This window comes from Argiope bruennichi, chromosome 6 (assembly GCF_947563725.1).
Source record: "Argiope bruennichi chromosome 6, qqArgBrue1.1, whole genome shotgun sequence".
Classification (NCBI taxonomy): domain Eukaryota; kingdom Metazoa; phylum Arthropoda; class Arachnida; order Araneae; family Araneidae; genus Argiope; species Argiope bruennichi.
The window spans coordinates 60,141,287-60,157,540 of record NC_079156.1 but is presented as its reverse complement, the minus strand read 5'-3'; the positions used below and the strand labels follow the sequence as shown (position 1 = coordinate 60,157,540).

Sequence of the window (16,254 nt, the reverse complement as noted above, 5' to 3'; positions counted from 1 at the left end):
TATTTTTTAAATTTATATATGAAAAATACTATTAAGGTTGAAAATGTCTTTTATATTATCTTAATAATATACTTAATAGTAATGAAGTAATGTTCTTGGTGAAAAAAAATGATAAACAAATTAATAAATTCATTATCTAAAGAATATTTTGTTAAGTTATTTATAAATGAAAGAATATTAAATTTTAAAAAAACTCACTTTTTCTAGTTCTTTATTTTTTTATCCAAATTCTTTTAATTCTGTATAAAATTTAAAAAAAAGATTTTTTCACATATTTGTGAAAAGCTAAATTTTGTAGAATGATGTCTTTTAGGCTAATTTTAACAACGATTTGCTTACAGCAATATTTTCTAATACAGATGACAATATTTTATTGAAAAAAATTGTTATTTTTCTAGAAATGTTGGTTTTTGACTGACGACTGAAATGAAAATCTATTACAGAACTAAAATAATAGTCATAAAATCACTTACAAAATTTCTCTTTTTTAAATCACTGCATTTTTGAGATATCGCATTTACTTGCTTGTGAAAGTACAGCTCGAAACACAATTAAATTATTTGACGGATTCGATTCCAAACTTCATAAGTATCTACAATTTAGATATTAAATCTATGTACCAAATGTTATCTATCCAGTTCTTTTCATTTTTTTTTAGTTATCACTTTAAAATATATTCGGGCAGTCAGACAGATAACAGACTTCTTATCAATGTATTGTGTTCAAAATGCGATATAAATCTGGAAATTCGGTGTAAAAGCTATATACGAAATTTCATTCATCTAGCTCAAAGCCTTTTTGAGTTATCGTACTTACAAACAGACATAATTCTGTCTTTCTGATTCATGGTAAATTAATTTGAGTAGATAAAGATATTCTTGAAAAACAAATATGACTGTACAGCATATGAAAGTGTTAATGATGTTTTTCTCCGAGCGAAGTTAAATAATCTAAAATAAATTATTAATAAAATGTTAATCAATTTGCATAGTAAAAATACATTTTCTACCAAAAAATACATCGAATTATATTTTTAAATCTAAACTTAGTCATGTTTGCAGCTGCGAATTTTTTGAAAACACGAAAACGATTATTATAACTTCAATTATCGTTTGCCATTTCATTGCTGTTGAATCGATAAATTGGAGTGCAGATTGATGCCTAAAATTATAAGTAAATTACCGCATTTGGAAGAATATGTGAATGTATTAGCAATAAAAAAGCGGCTTCATCTAAGAAGGTCATTTATTACATTGAAGAAAACAGTTTTTTTTCACATAAAAATGCATTTCAGAAGTAGATAATGTCCTAGCGAGCGGTATTAATATTATATAAATAAAATATCTCTTGTGCGCCCACATTCTAAACCTCTAAAACCATTAGGGAAGAGTCAATCTATTTGTTACTTAATCACTATGGTGACAATTTGATTATCCGATTCTATCACACCTTTCTATTTGTTAAGGACAGATGTTTTGCAAATGGTTAACAAGAATAGAAACCACCAAAATGTTTGAAAGTCACCGCATTACTTTTAATTATTGAAAAGAACGACTGATCCATTTCGTTACATAAAGATTAATGGTAGTGAATTCTTTGCAAATGCCGACGACCTATATTGTTCGTTCCTCTATGATCTTAAATATTTAAGAATATGGAAAGTTTTAATTTGAGTTAACCGCATAGTGAAGAGAATAAACTATACATTTTGAAACACCATTCCTTAATATATTTATCCCCAAAATTTCGAAACAAATCTTAAATTTTGATGAAAATATCCCATGTTGATAGTTATCTATTTTATTGTATATTTAAGTGCAATATTTATTTATATATGAGGATAAATATATGTAAGATATAAATAAGACAATGAATACAGGGTTATTTCAAATTCATGGTACAGGGACGCGTGGTAAAGAATAAGAATGTAAATAATATTCACATAGAAAACATAGGTCGCAATCCAATTCTTTAGCCATTAATGTAGAGTGTTTTAATTCAACAGAAACAAGAGGATTTTTTTCTATTTTCTACAGCAACGAAAATATTTTAATAATTTATTTATTTAAAGCAATCATTTTTTGTATGAAACGCAAGGGACGCAAATAAGAGATGAAAAGAAAGAAAAAGCGTTTAATGACGGCGGCGTCGACAACTGCAACGTATGCAAGAACTGTACAAAATTGCGCCCAACAACAGTGAAATAGGCTTGATAGTGTCAGTAAGGTGACTGGCGTAAACTGACAAGATGCTAGGTATTTCATTCACACGTGCAGCAGTTATTGATACTCGAGCAACGAGATCCTCAGCTGACTCAGCTGGAGACACATGAACAATATTTTTCAGATGTTCCCTGAAAAAGTAATCGACACTCGATAAATTGGAAGATAGAGGTGGCCGAGGGACTGGTCTACCATGTCCAATCCATCGCGCCTCAAAAATGGCAAATAGGAAATTACGAACATCACTGTTGAAGTGGGACCAAACATTGCCAATGATGCCAAGTATTTCACAACGCGTGCATTAACTATTGGTATTCGAAAAACGAGATCCTCAGATGACTCAACTGGAGTTTCATGAAAAACACTTTTCAGATGTCCCCAGAAAAAGTAGTCAACACTCGATAAATTGGGAGATCGGGGTGGCTAAGCGACTGGTCTACAATGTCCAATCCATCGTGCCCCAAAAATGGCATTTAGGAAATTACGAACATCACTATTGAAGGGGGACCAAACATTGCCAATAATGCCAAATATTTCACCACGCGTATAGCAGCTATTGATATTCGACAAACGAGATCCTCAGCTGACTCAACTAGAGTCTCATAAACAAACACTCTTCAGATGTCCCTAGAAAAACAAATTGATATTCGACGAAATGGGAGATTGAAGTGGCCAAGTTATTAGACCACCACGCCAAATATATCACACCCCAAAAATGGCATTTAGGTACTTGTGAACATCAATGCTGAAGTAGAATCAAATATTGCAAAAAATACCAGATATTTCACGCACACAGACAGCAGCTATTGATATATTCGAACGATATCCTTAGCTGACTCAGGTGGCATCTCATGAACAAAATTCTTTATGTGTAATCAGAAAAAGTAATCGATACTCGATAAATCGGGAGATCAGGGTGGCTAAGTTACTGGTCCACCACGCCCAATCCGTCGTGCCTCAAAAATGGCATTTATGTAATTACGAACATCATTACTAAAGTGGGACCAAATATTACCAAATATGCCATGAATTTCACACACACGTGCAGCAACTCATTATATTCGAGCAACGAGATCTTTCGTTGACTCAACTGGAGTCTCATGAACAAAACTCTTTATATGTATTCAGGAAAAGATCATGGTGGTTAAGAGACTGTACACCACGCCCAATCCATCGCGTCTTAGAATGGACATTTAGAAACTTGAGAACATCCCCGCTGAAGTGGGCTGGCGCCCTATCAGGTTGAAATCACATTCAGTTACGAATAGAGATCGGAACATCTTGCAGCAATTCTGGTAATACCTGTCCCAGAAAAGATAGATAACTTTGACCGATGAGTCGCTTCGGCAGTAGATATGGGCCTATTAAAAAGTCGTTATCAATAATTGTCCACACATACACATTGAATCGTTGTTGAAAAGATGTGGTAATGTTGCCTTTGGATTCTAGTCTGCCCACATGATAATGGTGTGAATCATATACAACCTCACATGTAAACATGGCCTCATCTGTAAACAACACATGAACTGTGAAGCCGGCTGCAATTGATATTGTTGCAAAACCTACTGACAGAAGATCCATTGGCAAGCACACAGATACATTTCTCCTTGTCGGGTTTAATCTAAAATATTGAATGCACAGAAAACTATTTATATTATATCATATACTGAAACCACACACGAAACTTTATTGGAAGAGATGTTGTTTTCAATCGTATTCAAGAAAAGTTTGCCAAGCACGTATAATTTTAAAAATAGGTTTTTCGGACTCGGAAGAAGTTTGAAATGGGAAGAATGATTAAAAAAATCTAATGTTTTTCTTAGATTAAATTTCAATGCAAAGATTTTAAAGATTACTCTGTATTCTTATTCTATACTGTGTAATCCAGAAAGTAAATAATGGCAGTAAAAATAACGAAAGCCCTCGTTCTTTTACCCTCAAAAAGAACACTAAGTTCACTTCTTTTCTGAATGAAAACTGAATGAATCTTCCATGTTCTGTTCTAAGAAGAAAGTACTTCCTTCTAATAAACATGAATACTCTTTATTATTTTATTTTTTCATATGAGGAAGTTGCATTTTTTTTTTTGTCATTTATATGCAATGAACAGATACATATAATCCTAGGAAAACCAAAATATGCTTTTTTCTGAAAGAGGTATTGATATTTCGATGTATCATATCAGAAAAACAAAAATACCCACTGCTATAATCGAAACCAGAACATCACAAAAACCGATGAAAAGATATGAATTCGAGCTAAAGACATTTCGTTGCTCTTACACTGTCTCGCCCAACTTCTTTCTTTGGCGTACAATAAACTCCCCAAAGTAATCTCCCTCCGTATTTATTTTCATCTTTATTCTTTCATCTTCATCGTTTTCATTTCCGTATGTCCTCAGCAATTTCTCTCTCTCTCTCTTTCTTTTTTGGTACTTTTGCTGAAGAGATCCTTATTCTGAGTCCAAATATATTTAGATAAATGCAGAAAACCAGCTACTGGAAATGTACGCTAGAAATATATTTCGGGATAAGCTGGAAAGCTCTGATAACAAGATTTGTATGGGATAAATTCTTTTCTATGAAACGGGAGAAAATGTCTTTTTTTTCTCGTAGATTCACCAATTTCGGTGGGTGAAATTTGATAAGTAGGAAAGTTATGTCTGCATTTTTTGAGAGCATTCCACGTGTTCTGAATACAGAATCTAAACATTAAAGAAATCATAAAATGAGAAACGAATTTGTTTTGAAAAGTTTGAATGGAATAAAGAACATAGATTTTGATTTAAATAAAACATTTGTTACCTGAAGTTCAGTGTAAACAAAAATGGTAGAAATTGAATTCACATTTCACCGTTAGAATAAATGCATTATATATGTAACAAAATACAACAAATACCATACCAGGCATACATGAGTCTTCATTATCTACAACTTTGGGTACAAATAATAATTTTGTGTCATTGCAGAAATCACAATAAATAATAAGACATTGCATAGGAATTCGATAAGATTTCCAAAATGTAAGCATCCAGACAAAATATAAAAGCTAAGACTTTTGTAAACAATTATTTTGATAACATTCATTTTATTTTGTAATAGTTTTGAAGGCAATCAAACTCCCTGATTTTCTTATGAGACGTTTTACCTTTGCTCAAAAAAAAACTTAGGTGAGTTTTTGATTTTTGAAGACCTTTTCCCACATAAACAATATTGTAGTTTCGGAACATAAATATAAATTTTCAACAATAAAAAAATATGATCATCGTCTAAATAGATTTTGCCGAAGAGAACGATTTGGGAAAGATTTTGAGAAATGGTGGATTTGACTTTAATCAATATTCTTTTGTACCCTTTCTCATTGTATGCATTCGTAGCGACATCTGTTGAGATTTTCAATAATTATTGCAGTTGAAAGTTGTTAGTTAATTAAACTAAGTTGTAAATTACTTGTAAAGCAATACTTGGGAAATATCTGATCCATTGCCAATTTCAACAAACTTTCATGCAGGGCAGAAGGGGCGTATTCAGAATGAGTCAACATAATGATAGATCATTGGGGGAATAGGTAGATCAAGCAAACAGTTTCCAAAAAATATTACTTCTGTTTCCCCATTTACAAACATATGATTTAAAAGTCACATGACAAACTGTAAAGGAGGGTCAGGGAAGCAAAAACACAAATAGAAATGGCGACAGTCAGAGTTTGACATGTTATTACAGGAACATAACTGATGCATAATGACTTGACTTGTGAAGCGTGTATTTCTTTCAACGGCAACTTCATTGAATACTTACATTCAGTGCGCTTAAAGTTTCCTAAATATTGCCTTATATTTGACATTGCATTCATTTACTATGAATTCATTTACGAACTATTTGTGTTGTTGCTATTCCTGCAGCCGTTTATTATGAACTTTTATTCCATTAACGGATTTGCTCGAGAATTTTAATGCGGAATCATTTTTTGAATAAAATAATATAAATATTAAAATTCTTTTATCGTCTGAATAGTTTTAAACTAAAATGAGAATATCATTTAAACCATATCATTTCTTAAAGATCACAGATAGCTAATTTCCACCATAAGTTATTTAAAATTTTTATTTAAGAACTACATATTTTTTTATGAATACTAAAGTATTTAGAAAAAAAGTTTCTTAAAATACTAAAGTATAAAAAATTGTCTTTTTAAACATTTTGAAACAGAAAAGAATAGTCAATTTGTCATTAAAGTAAAATATGAAAAAAACCAAATGAATAGTTATTTTTTAAATAAATTATTAAATGTCTACTTTTAAATTTTACCTTTACAGTCAATTTTACCTTACTGTACTAGAATTCTGCTCAAGTGTTCTGACAATCGTTCTTAATCTAGATTCATATTCTTCAACAATAAAAGAAATGCTTTTGTATAAAATCAATATAAAAAATCATTAAAATAAAAAAATGAAGTGTATAGAAAAAAAATAACATTTCCAAAAATGATTAAAAAATAAAAATAAAAGTAAAATAACTGGAAGTCACGCTGTTGGCGAGTAATGGAGCGTCTTTAAATTTTCTTATTTCAAATTCTTCTACATTTATTCAATTATTTATTAAACTTTGAAAAATTTACAAAAATTAAAGAAAAAAATGCATTCAAATTGAATCTAAATCACTGAAAATATAAAATTTTGCATCTTAATATAAGAAAAAGCTGTGGAATAATTATAATTTCAGTGAATTTTTAATTTAATATGTAATTAACTTTTGCATTTTGAAAAATTGACAATATTCTGTCTTTTGACAGATATAATAATTATGCAAGAATTAATTGAATTCGATTCAATGTTTTGATGGGGAATTAGGAGCATACACAGTCATAACGACTTTTAATTATATTAATTTGAAAAATGTGTTTGGTACAACTTCTCTTATTTATGTTTATTATTATTATTTTTATTTAACTTACTGATACTTTTATAAATTATCTTTTGCTTTCTAGACTCATATTCTAATGTAAAAATGACTTGCTTCAATATATTTGACTTATATTTGATATTTGTCTAAAATAATTTGAATCATACAATATATTCAAAATAAAGTGCAAATTAGAATTGTAAATTTTCAATTTTCGGCATATTTGGGGTAAAACATTCTGTGCAATTCGAGTTTCACTTTTACATTCTCTATATATAAAGTTGTTTAGAGTTTACTTACCAGCTGCTTAACCACCTGCCATAATATCACACCAATACATGCGTATGGCGAATAGATGCAAGCAACACAGTATCACTGTTTCGCAGACGAATCCACGAATGTGTTAATACAAGATTCGCTGTTGCTGCTTTGCAGGTGATTAGAAATTTGAGACATTGAGGAGCGAATCTCGATATTTGGCGAGTTCAGTTGGATGGCCGTGCGTGATTCGAGTGACAGGTGGGAGAAGGGTTCGTGAAGGGTCGAGTTGTTATAATTGTCAAGATGGGTGAAGACTCCTAACAAGATTTGGAGCTGTTTCCCTTGATAGATATTGATATAATGGAAGGAAATGTAAGATTAAATGAAATTGTTCCATTGATAGACATTGATAGGCAGGAAATGTGAAATCAAACGAATACTTAAGATTCTTGTGTAAGTAATATTTCTTAGATGCCCGGAAGTCTTCGAAGATATTAATTATATTATTTTTTATGATACTAGATACTTCAATGATTTGGAAATAAATATATTTCTATTTTTGTTTAAAGTTATTGACATACCAAAACATTTTTCTAATCGATTTATTTCTCTTTAACCGAATGACCCAAAAGTTATTTAAATTTATCATAGATTTCTTTAAACAATTAATTTATTAGATATGAATTCAATAGTCGACTTCAGCGATCACTTGTTTCCTATGAAATTAATAGTATTCATTTAAACTTGAAATCAACCAGCTGCTACTACATCTACATACTGCAATATCTACATCTTATTACCCCAAATAAAAACATATTTGCTTAATCAACACGCAGCATTCTGATTGGTTATCTATGCACACTAAACTGAAGAAGTTAAGCGAAATCGATTCAATTACTGAGGTTAAGTCCTATATCAATATTTTATTTTCCAATTTTTTCGGAAATGGAGGCGGAACAAAAGAAAAGGCAGCTACTTATAAAATATCCAAACCTCATAAGCTTTCAAATGAAATAAAAAATTGTGGAAATCAGTAAAGTAATTAGAGCTGGGGACTTTGATGAGTATTTTTTCTCATTGAGAATTTACCTTGTGATGTTTTTGAAAATTGGTGGTGATAAAGAGTTTGTAAAAAAATGATTGCGAAATGTTATAATATTTATAATAATGAAATATGAAAGATAATAATGCAACATATTTAAAGCTAAAATGTATAAAGAATAAGAGTGTAAAAAACGTGTAATAGTGTGCTGAAAATTAGAAATCAATTCTTAATCAAAAATATAAAAATCAAAATCTATCGTGAAATTGTGGGGTCCTGAAAACAATACTAAAAAGAAAATATGCAATGTACACAATACGAGAAAAATCCTAAGGATTCTTTAAAAATTATTCCATATTTTCCATATATTCCATATTCCATATTTTTGATCAAAATATTTTTCCAGTGTTAATAAGCAAATAAAATTTAAAAAAATCACGTTTACAGTATTAAAGCGTTTTTAAAGCACGGAAACGCCTTTATTACTTAAAATAGAAAGTACATATTTTGTCCTTTATAATGAAACATTGTACCATTTTATTTTTATCAGTTTTTCTAGTTTTCATTTGCGTATATATATTAAAAGTTACAAATTAAGCAGATATAAAGTTTCCAGATTTTAATCACAATTCGAAAACGATTTTTTCTTTTAATAACACTTAAAATCTGTTGATATATATAAAAAAATGCAACAATGCACTGCATTTCTTTTTACACTCTTTCTTGGCACACTTTCATGGCATGCTTTAAATTACTGTTAATCGTCGACAATTTCCTGTTATCTATCAACATCATTAATCGTCGACAATTTCCTGTTATCTATCAACATCATTAATCGGCGACAATTTCATGTTATCTATCAACATCATTAATCGGCGACAATTTCATGTTATCTATCAACATCATTAATCGGCGACAATTTCATGTTATCTATCAACATCATTAATTGGCGACAATTTCATGTTATCTATCAACATCATTAATCGGCGACAATTTCCTGTTACCTATCAACATCATTAATCGTCGACAATTTCATGTTATCTATCAACATCAGTTATCATCTGCACTCATTAGTTTGAAATTAGTACCTGACAACTGATCAGCATTTATCGTTTGACTCAATTTATGTTAATTCTATTAAAAATATCCAAAATCTGATAACAGTAGCAATAATTATGGGAAATTCCTACTTTACACCTTTTTTGTTGAGATACTGGAAGAAGCAATTGAAGATCAAAAACTACAATTTTAATAACAAGATCGCATATTAAATTTTATTTACCTATGGTATTGCATTTTGTGTGCTATTGTATTTATATGCATGTGAGTGTACAGATGAACGAACACCGAACAGAGATTATGTCGCAAATTTTTTATGGATTTATATTTCAGATGCTAAATCCGTGTAATAAATTTTATCCATTTACCTCTTTTCATTTTATAATTATCATACACAATTGTATAGAACAGGGAGTACAGATAAAACTTGGATTTCGTTCAAAATATGACAAAATCTACAAATTTGGTTTCAACACCCCATAACAAATTACATCCGTCTAGATTTAAAGCTTTTTAGAGTCATCGTGTTCACAGATAAATCGAGCGAAAGATGGATATAATTCTAAAAATATATTTTTCTGCTTCAGGGTGGTCGAAAATGGGGACATTCTTCAAACTCGCAAATTCGAATACTTTGATTATTGTAATACATTCCCTTTATGTACCTAGTGTATGTAAAAGTATAAAAGCAGGAAATACACTCACGCTCAAAGCATATGAGAAAAAAGACAAAAAAAAAATAATAAAATTGAAAAATTGTAATAAAATAATGCGAATGTAGTCCTATTGCGGAACTTCTTTTCATTCTTTTACATTAAAAAAAACAGCGTGGAACAACTACAATTACCCATGCAAAACAGTAGACAGCCATGGAGGGGGAGAGGGAGGGGGGAACGCGGAACGAACTTCGAACACAAATAATCCAAATCATACTGCCGGCACGAATCCAAAACCTACATGTACAGTCACATTTTCCGTAACATTTTTTTAGCATTAGTTTTTGCGAAAACAAAACATTGGAAAAAAAAGAATAACGATTCTTCCTCTGCCTGTATCAATGTCGGAACGTTCGGGGCCAGATGTTTTCTTCTTGCTGTCTTTGTTCTTGGGTTTATTTTCGTTCTCGTAATGAGAATTTCGCCTACACTTTGAAGTACATATCCCTCTGTACTGTTGCGAGACTACTGGTTTTGCATATTCAGCGAAGGCGGCTAAAAATAAATCGCGCTAAGGCAAGGTGATTAGTTGATATACAAAGCTTATTGTTTATGATTGCAGTGTGAGCGTAGTAGTCTAGTAACAAATTAATGGATGTAAACATAGGTTCTGAAGAAGATAATGATTCATCAAAATTTAAGTGCAAATTATTTATATCTTTTTTTTAAATATTTTTTTCTTAAATTTTTATGATAAATTGGAATTTGAATAAGGATATATTTTAAAACGTTAAAAGAAATAATTGAAAAAGTAGTCGAAATAATGGCCAAAAATAATTGTTGTGAAGGTAAATTAATTAGTTCATATCGTAAACGTTTTGCTTATATTTGCAGCATAGGCATGTAGTATAGCCACAAATTAAATGAGTTTTGTGAAAGACAGTGCTGAATAATTGAAATATAAATATAAATCACACAGGGTTTTCTTTAAATTTTCGATCAAAATCTTAGATTCGAATTCGGATAAAATTTATATAAGAATTTGTTTTAAAATGATAAAAAAAATATTCAAAAAGTAGCTCAAATAATGGCATAAAGCTAAAAATAAATCTCACTAAAGTAATTCAATTAGTTGATATGCATAACTTATAGTTTCGGTTTTAAGCATATTGGAACTGCACAGATTTAATAGACATATATATGAGTTGTGAAAATGATATTAATAAGTAATTAAAATTTTAAAATTAGATATTTGGAGTTTTTAGAATTCTGGTTTTTTTGATAATATGAAAATAAGCTATGGTTTTAGTAATGACACATTTTTGAATTTAAAAAGTAATTTCTACATTAGTAATTGAAACAATAATAAATGTTATAAGTAAAATCAAAGAAGTTGATATGTTAAAAAATTTAAAATACAAATATCACGTAGGACTAATATATATAAACACGAATTCTTAAAGAGTACTGAGTAAATAATCCAAATCAAAAGGCAAATAAGAAAGTTATTTTTGAATGTCAATTTCCAACGCTTAAGACAAAAAACTTTTTTAAAATTGTATCTCAAATATGTTTTAAATTTCGTTGTCACAGAAATAATAAAAATGAATAAAGTGATTTTTTTTTCAAAATTAATTCACTCAGCATTACCTTCAAATTGAACAATTTCTAATTAGTTTTTATAAGTAAATGAAATCGGAATTTGACATAGAACTACAGTTATAGACAAAAAAAAAAAAAAAAAAAATACAAAATTTTATACATTTAAGTCATTTCGTTTTTGAGTTTTCATGTTTATATTCTTGTACAATTACAGACCAACAAACGGTCAACCCACTTGATACATTTGCTTCCAAATTTGACAGGTAGCTATGCTTTATATCTTAAATATGTATATAAACAAGCTCGCTTTGTTTTCTAATTATATGGTTAACTTATAATCGGACAATTTGAAAAACTAACTTCTTCTAAATGGGTGTCCTTCCTGTCAAAATAGTTGACATACGATTTATCCTGAGATGATGCTGGCCCAAAATTTGATAAAAATCAAAATTTTAGATGCTAAAACTATATGCTTAATTTTATATATCTAGGTTTTTAATTTTTGTAATTATTGCGTTCATTTGTATTCTAACATTAAAAAAAATAACAGGCTTGTTTTAAACAGATTTTACTCAAAATCTGAAAGAAATTTAAAAAGTTGATGTAAATACCATATCCAAAATTCCATCTGTCAAGCTGAGTTCGGTTGACAGAATGACTTAATTTTAAAAATGTGTTTTCAGGCTCTCGGAAATCTGAAATATGAAGATTCATCAAAAATGTGAGTTAGAATTTTCTGATGATTGCAAAACTTTCTCTTTGTATAATTTGTATGCCAGAAAGTAAAAAAGCAAAATTAAAAATTATTTATCTGAGTTACTGTTATAAAGTATCTCTGGTTTTTGATTTTTGGGAATTCAATATCTTATGAGAAAAATTGAATTATCATATCTGATGTTTTAATATTCTTTTCCAAATGATATTATTTATTTTTTTAAAAATAAAATATCATAAAAATCACGAAAAGTTCTCGAGTTCAACTATTTCTTCAAATAAATTAAAAAAATGATAGATTTTCACATTGGCTTTTTTTTTGGATATAACTCCGATATACTTTCTTAAAAATCATCGATCTGATAAAATAAAAATACTAAATAAAACAGAAAAAAAAAGGATTGCAGAAAAACCAATATCGCTATCTTTTTCTTTTCTTTTTTTTTTAAAAAAAAGAATTCACTGACATTCCTTGTAGCTTGGACAACTCGTTTCTTTTGTACTTTTGCAATCAAGAAAAAATTCAATCAATATTCTTCACGCACTCTCGAAAAGTTCTTTTTAAGGTAGTTCTATATCTAAAAAAAGAAGACAAAGTCAAACTTTTGGATTACTTCTTCTCTTAAATGAAGAAACTCGAAACTGGCACTGAAAACCAGTTCTCATTGAAAAATAGAAATAGAATGAAAGTACAATGGCGATTTTGATTGGCTCACTGGTTGATTTCGTTACAAAAAGAAAAAAAATCACTATCGGATAGGATGAAAAGAGTTTATAATGATGCTCTATTTTTTTTTTTGGAAATGATATTTTTGATACGAATTTTTATGGAAGTTGAATGTGTTTTAATTTTGTTTATTTAACTGTTTAAAGTTTAGTGAAATTTAAAAATTATATGAAATAACAGAAACAATTTTGTTGACTTCCCCCCCCACAAAAGAACAGAACTAAAATAATCTAATAATATACGTTTTTATTTATCTATATGAATGAAGGTTTTTATGCCTTTTTAATATCTACGAAATTAACATTTTGACTTATTAAATTTATTTTAACAAGAACATTTTATGAAAATTTATGATGCTTTCCAATTTTATGTAATTCCTTTTCTTTCCTTTTTTTCATTTTACTTCTAAATTCTCTATACTTTTCTTTTTACTTGCAAATTTTTCTTTTTATTTTACTTGATAAGATAATAATTCAAAACCCCTTTGAGCTAGAAGGATGAAATTTTGTATATAGGCTTAAAACCAAATTTGTAGATTTCTGTCAAATTTTGATCAAAATCGGTTCAGAGGAAGTCCGTCTGTAGCCGAATATAAGTTAGCCCGATAACTACAAAACGGAGGGAGCTAGATTGATAAGATTCTGTACACAGATTTAACATCTTTAGTATAGACACCTACTGACGTTTGAGCGAAATCCAACACGTAGTTGACCGTCTGTCGGTCTGTACTTTCAGAAACATGTAAACGTGATAACTCAAAAACGCATTGATTTATATGTATCAAATTTGGTTTCCTGATTTTGTGGCTTTAAATGTAATTCTATGTCAAATTTGTACTCCAATCTGTTGGAAAGAATGAATCTGAAGCCGAAATTCGATTTTTGGGTACTTTTGACCAAATCGCCAAATAACTCGCCAAGGATGAAACGATAGATTTAATAAGAATGCTATATTCACGCCAAAGTTAATATTTCGTGACTGTTGTACGCCAATGCCATGCAAGGCATTCTCTTGGATGACCTAGTGAATATTCGAGAAAGTTTTAGGGAGACCACTTCCACTGGTTACTTATCGCATCTCTGTGAGGTCAATTGTTCAAAAGTTACAGTCTCAGGTTCCTGAGATGAGTAGCTGAATTATGTGATTCGGTTCATTATTTTTATTTGATTAATGTTCCAATCAGAAAAAGTACTGCTTCGAATATCTTCTACTCGGATCAAACTTACAGTTACAACTGCCGGCAAAGATTTTAAACTCCAAATTTCTGCACCATATCAACCTGTCGAGTTTAAAATATAAAAATGAGGAATTTTAAATACAACCGTATATTTTGATCTCAATCTAATTTGATTTGTAAGAAATTATCCTTAAAAGAACATCTGAAAACAATGTATTCAAAATATTCAGCAATATACTTATGTAAATATATTCAGAAAATATTTACAACACGGCTTTTATTTGTGAAGAATTACATGAAAAATTAATTTTTGAATCTTTTGATTTCAGATAAGATTATTTTCGAAATGTTATTTTTACATATGTATGATGAACTAAAACATTTACAAATGTTATCTTCTAATTGGATATCTTATTGTAAGCAATAACAACTAAAATATTTGAAAGTTCGAAAAAAAATGAATGATTCAACTGCTGGCATATCTTACAAATAATCCTTTATATATTCATGATCCAAAAAGCAAATGAAACTACTCTCTCAGTAGAATTAAGATTAATTTAAAATGCTGGAAATATTTGATGTTCAGATTCTTCATTTCTTACTTCTAGAAAATTATGTTCTAGTATAACTTCTGTTGGAAAATATTTTTCATTAAATTTCATATCTTCTGATGTTTAGTTAAAAACATGTGTCAAATTACAACAGAAATTCACTAAAACATTTTTCTTGGAAGATTAAAGGATAAAACTCAAGAATGTAATGTTAATGGATAGAGAATGACTTTATCCATTAAAATTATACTGCTTTAATTTTTCGTCAGAAATCCAGATGAATATTTACATAACATATTATTTAGAGTCATGCATTATCTTTTACTTCGCCTTCAAGAGTGGCTTATGACATTCTTTATATATTCACGATTCAAAACAACAGTAACAAATGCAAAAAGCATATTCTCATTCGAATAAAGGTGACTTTCAAAATAATGAAAATGTTTTATGCTTACAACTTTCATTTCTAGCTTTTTGAAAATCATTTTGTTTTAAGTTAAAATAATTTCTATTGACATCAAAAACTAGACACTATGTCTTTCAAATCTTTTATCTTTTCACCTGTGTTAAAACATGTGTTAGATAATAACACACGCGCATATACATATTAACCTTTTGTCTCGAAGCATAATAAACAGGAATGGAAACTAAACATCAGCCCATTAACAATAATTCTCGTCACATATCTAATGAATGCTTTCAACATATGTCCTTCAGAAGATGCATCTGCTTCAAAGCTGTGTCTGGAAACACTGGAGTAGCATTTATGTTGGAAGGGGATAAAAATGATTTTAATAAGTCTCGTCATACTCCAATGCATGCTTTGGAAATGAAGTCATTTTTTAAAAAGCTGTCTGAAAATCAAACTTTAATGACAGAAACGTGCATTTGGAACAGAGCAAATAGCAGAAGAGTAACATTCCATTTGTTTGTTTTAGGAAGACCATTAAAATGTTATTTAATGAATAAAGAGAGCAGCTGTAAGCGACATTTGTCTGTGACTGCTATGTCTTGTCTTGTGTCAACTGTCTGTGTTGATGTTTAGACAAACATCATGCCATTCAGGACTGAACTCCACTTCAAATAAACAATTTTCGACGATTTTATTGAAATTGCCCTTTAACTGTGATACGCGTAAATATTTTATTTTCTATATTTATTCCATAAATAAGTTTAAGTATAGTATGCGTTGATTTAATGCAGGGAATATGTTACATAAAAGCAATAAATTACGGAGGGCAGATGTTAAACGGAAAATCCTGGAATTTCAAACACAGGAAATTCTATAATAAAACAAGATTAACTAGAGATTTCTATTTTTTAACAACATTTCCAATTCTAT

The 16,254-nt window shown here is 29.4% G+C and overlaps 1 protein-coding gene across 3 annotated transcripts in view; it reads right to left on the bottom strand.

Annotated features, from left to right (window-relative positions):
* Window positions 1–16,254, bottom strand: part of LOC129972751 (inactive dipeptidyl peptidase 10-like) — a 471,231-nt gene that overhangs the window by 206,533 nt on the left and 248,444 nt on the right. The window lies entirely within an intron of this gene.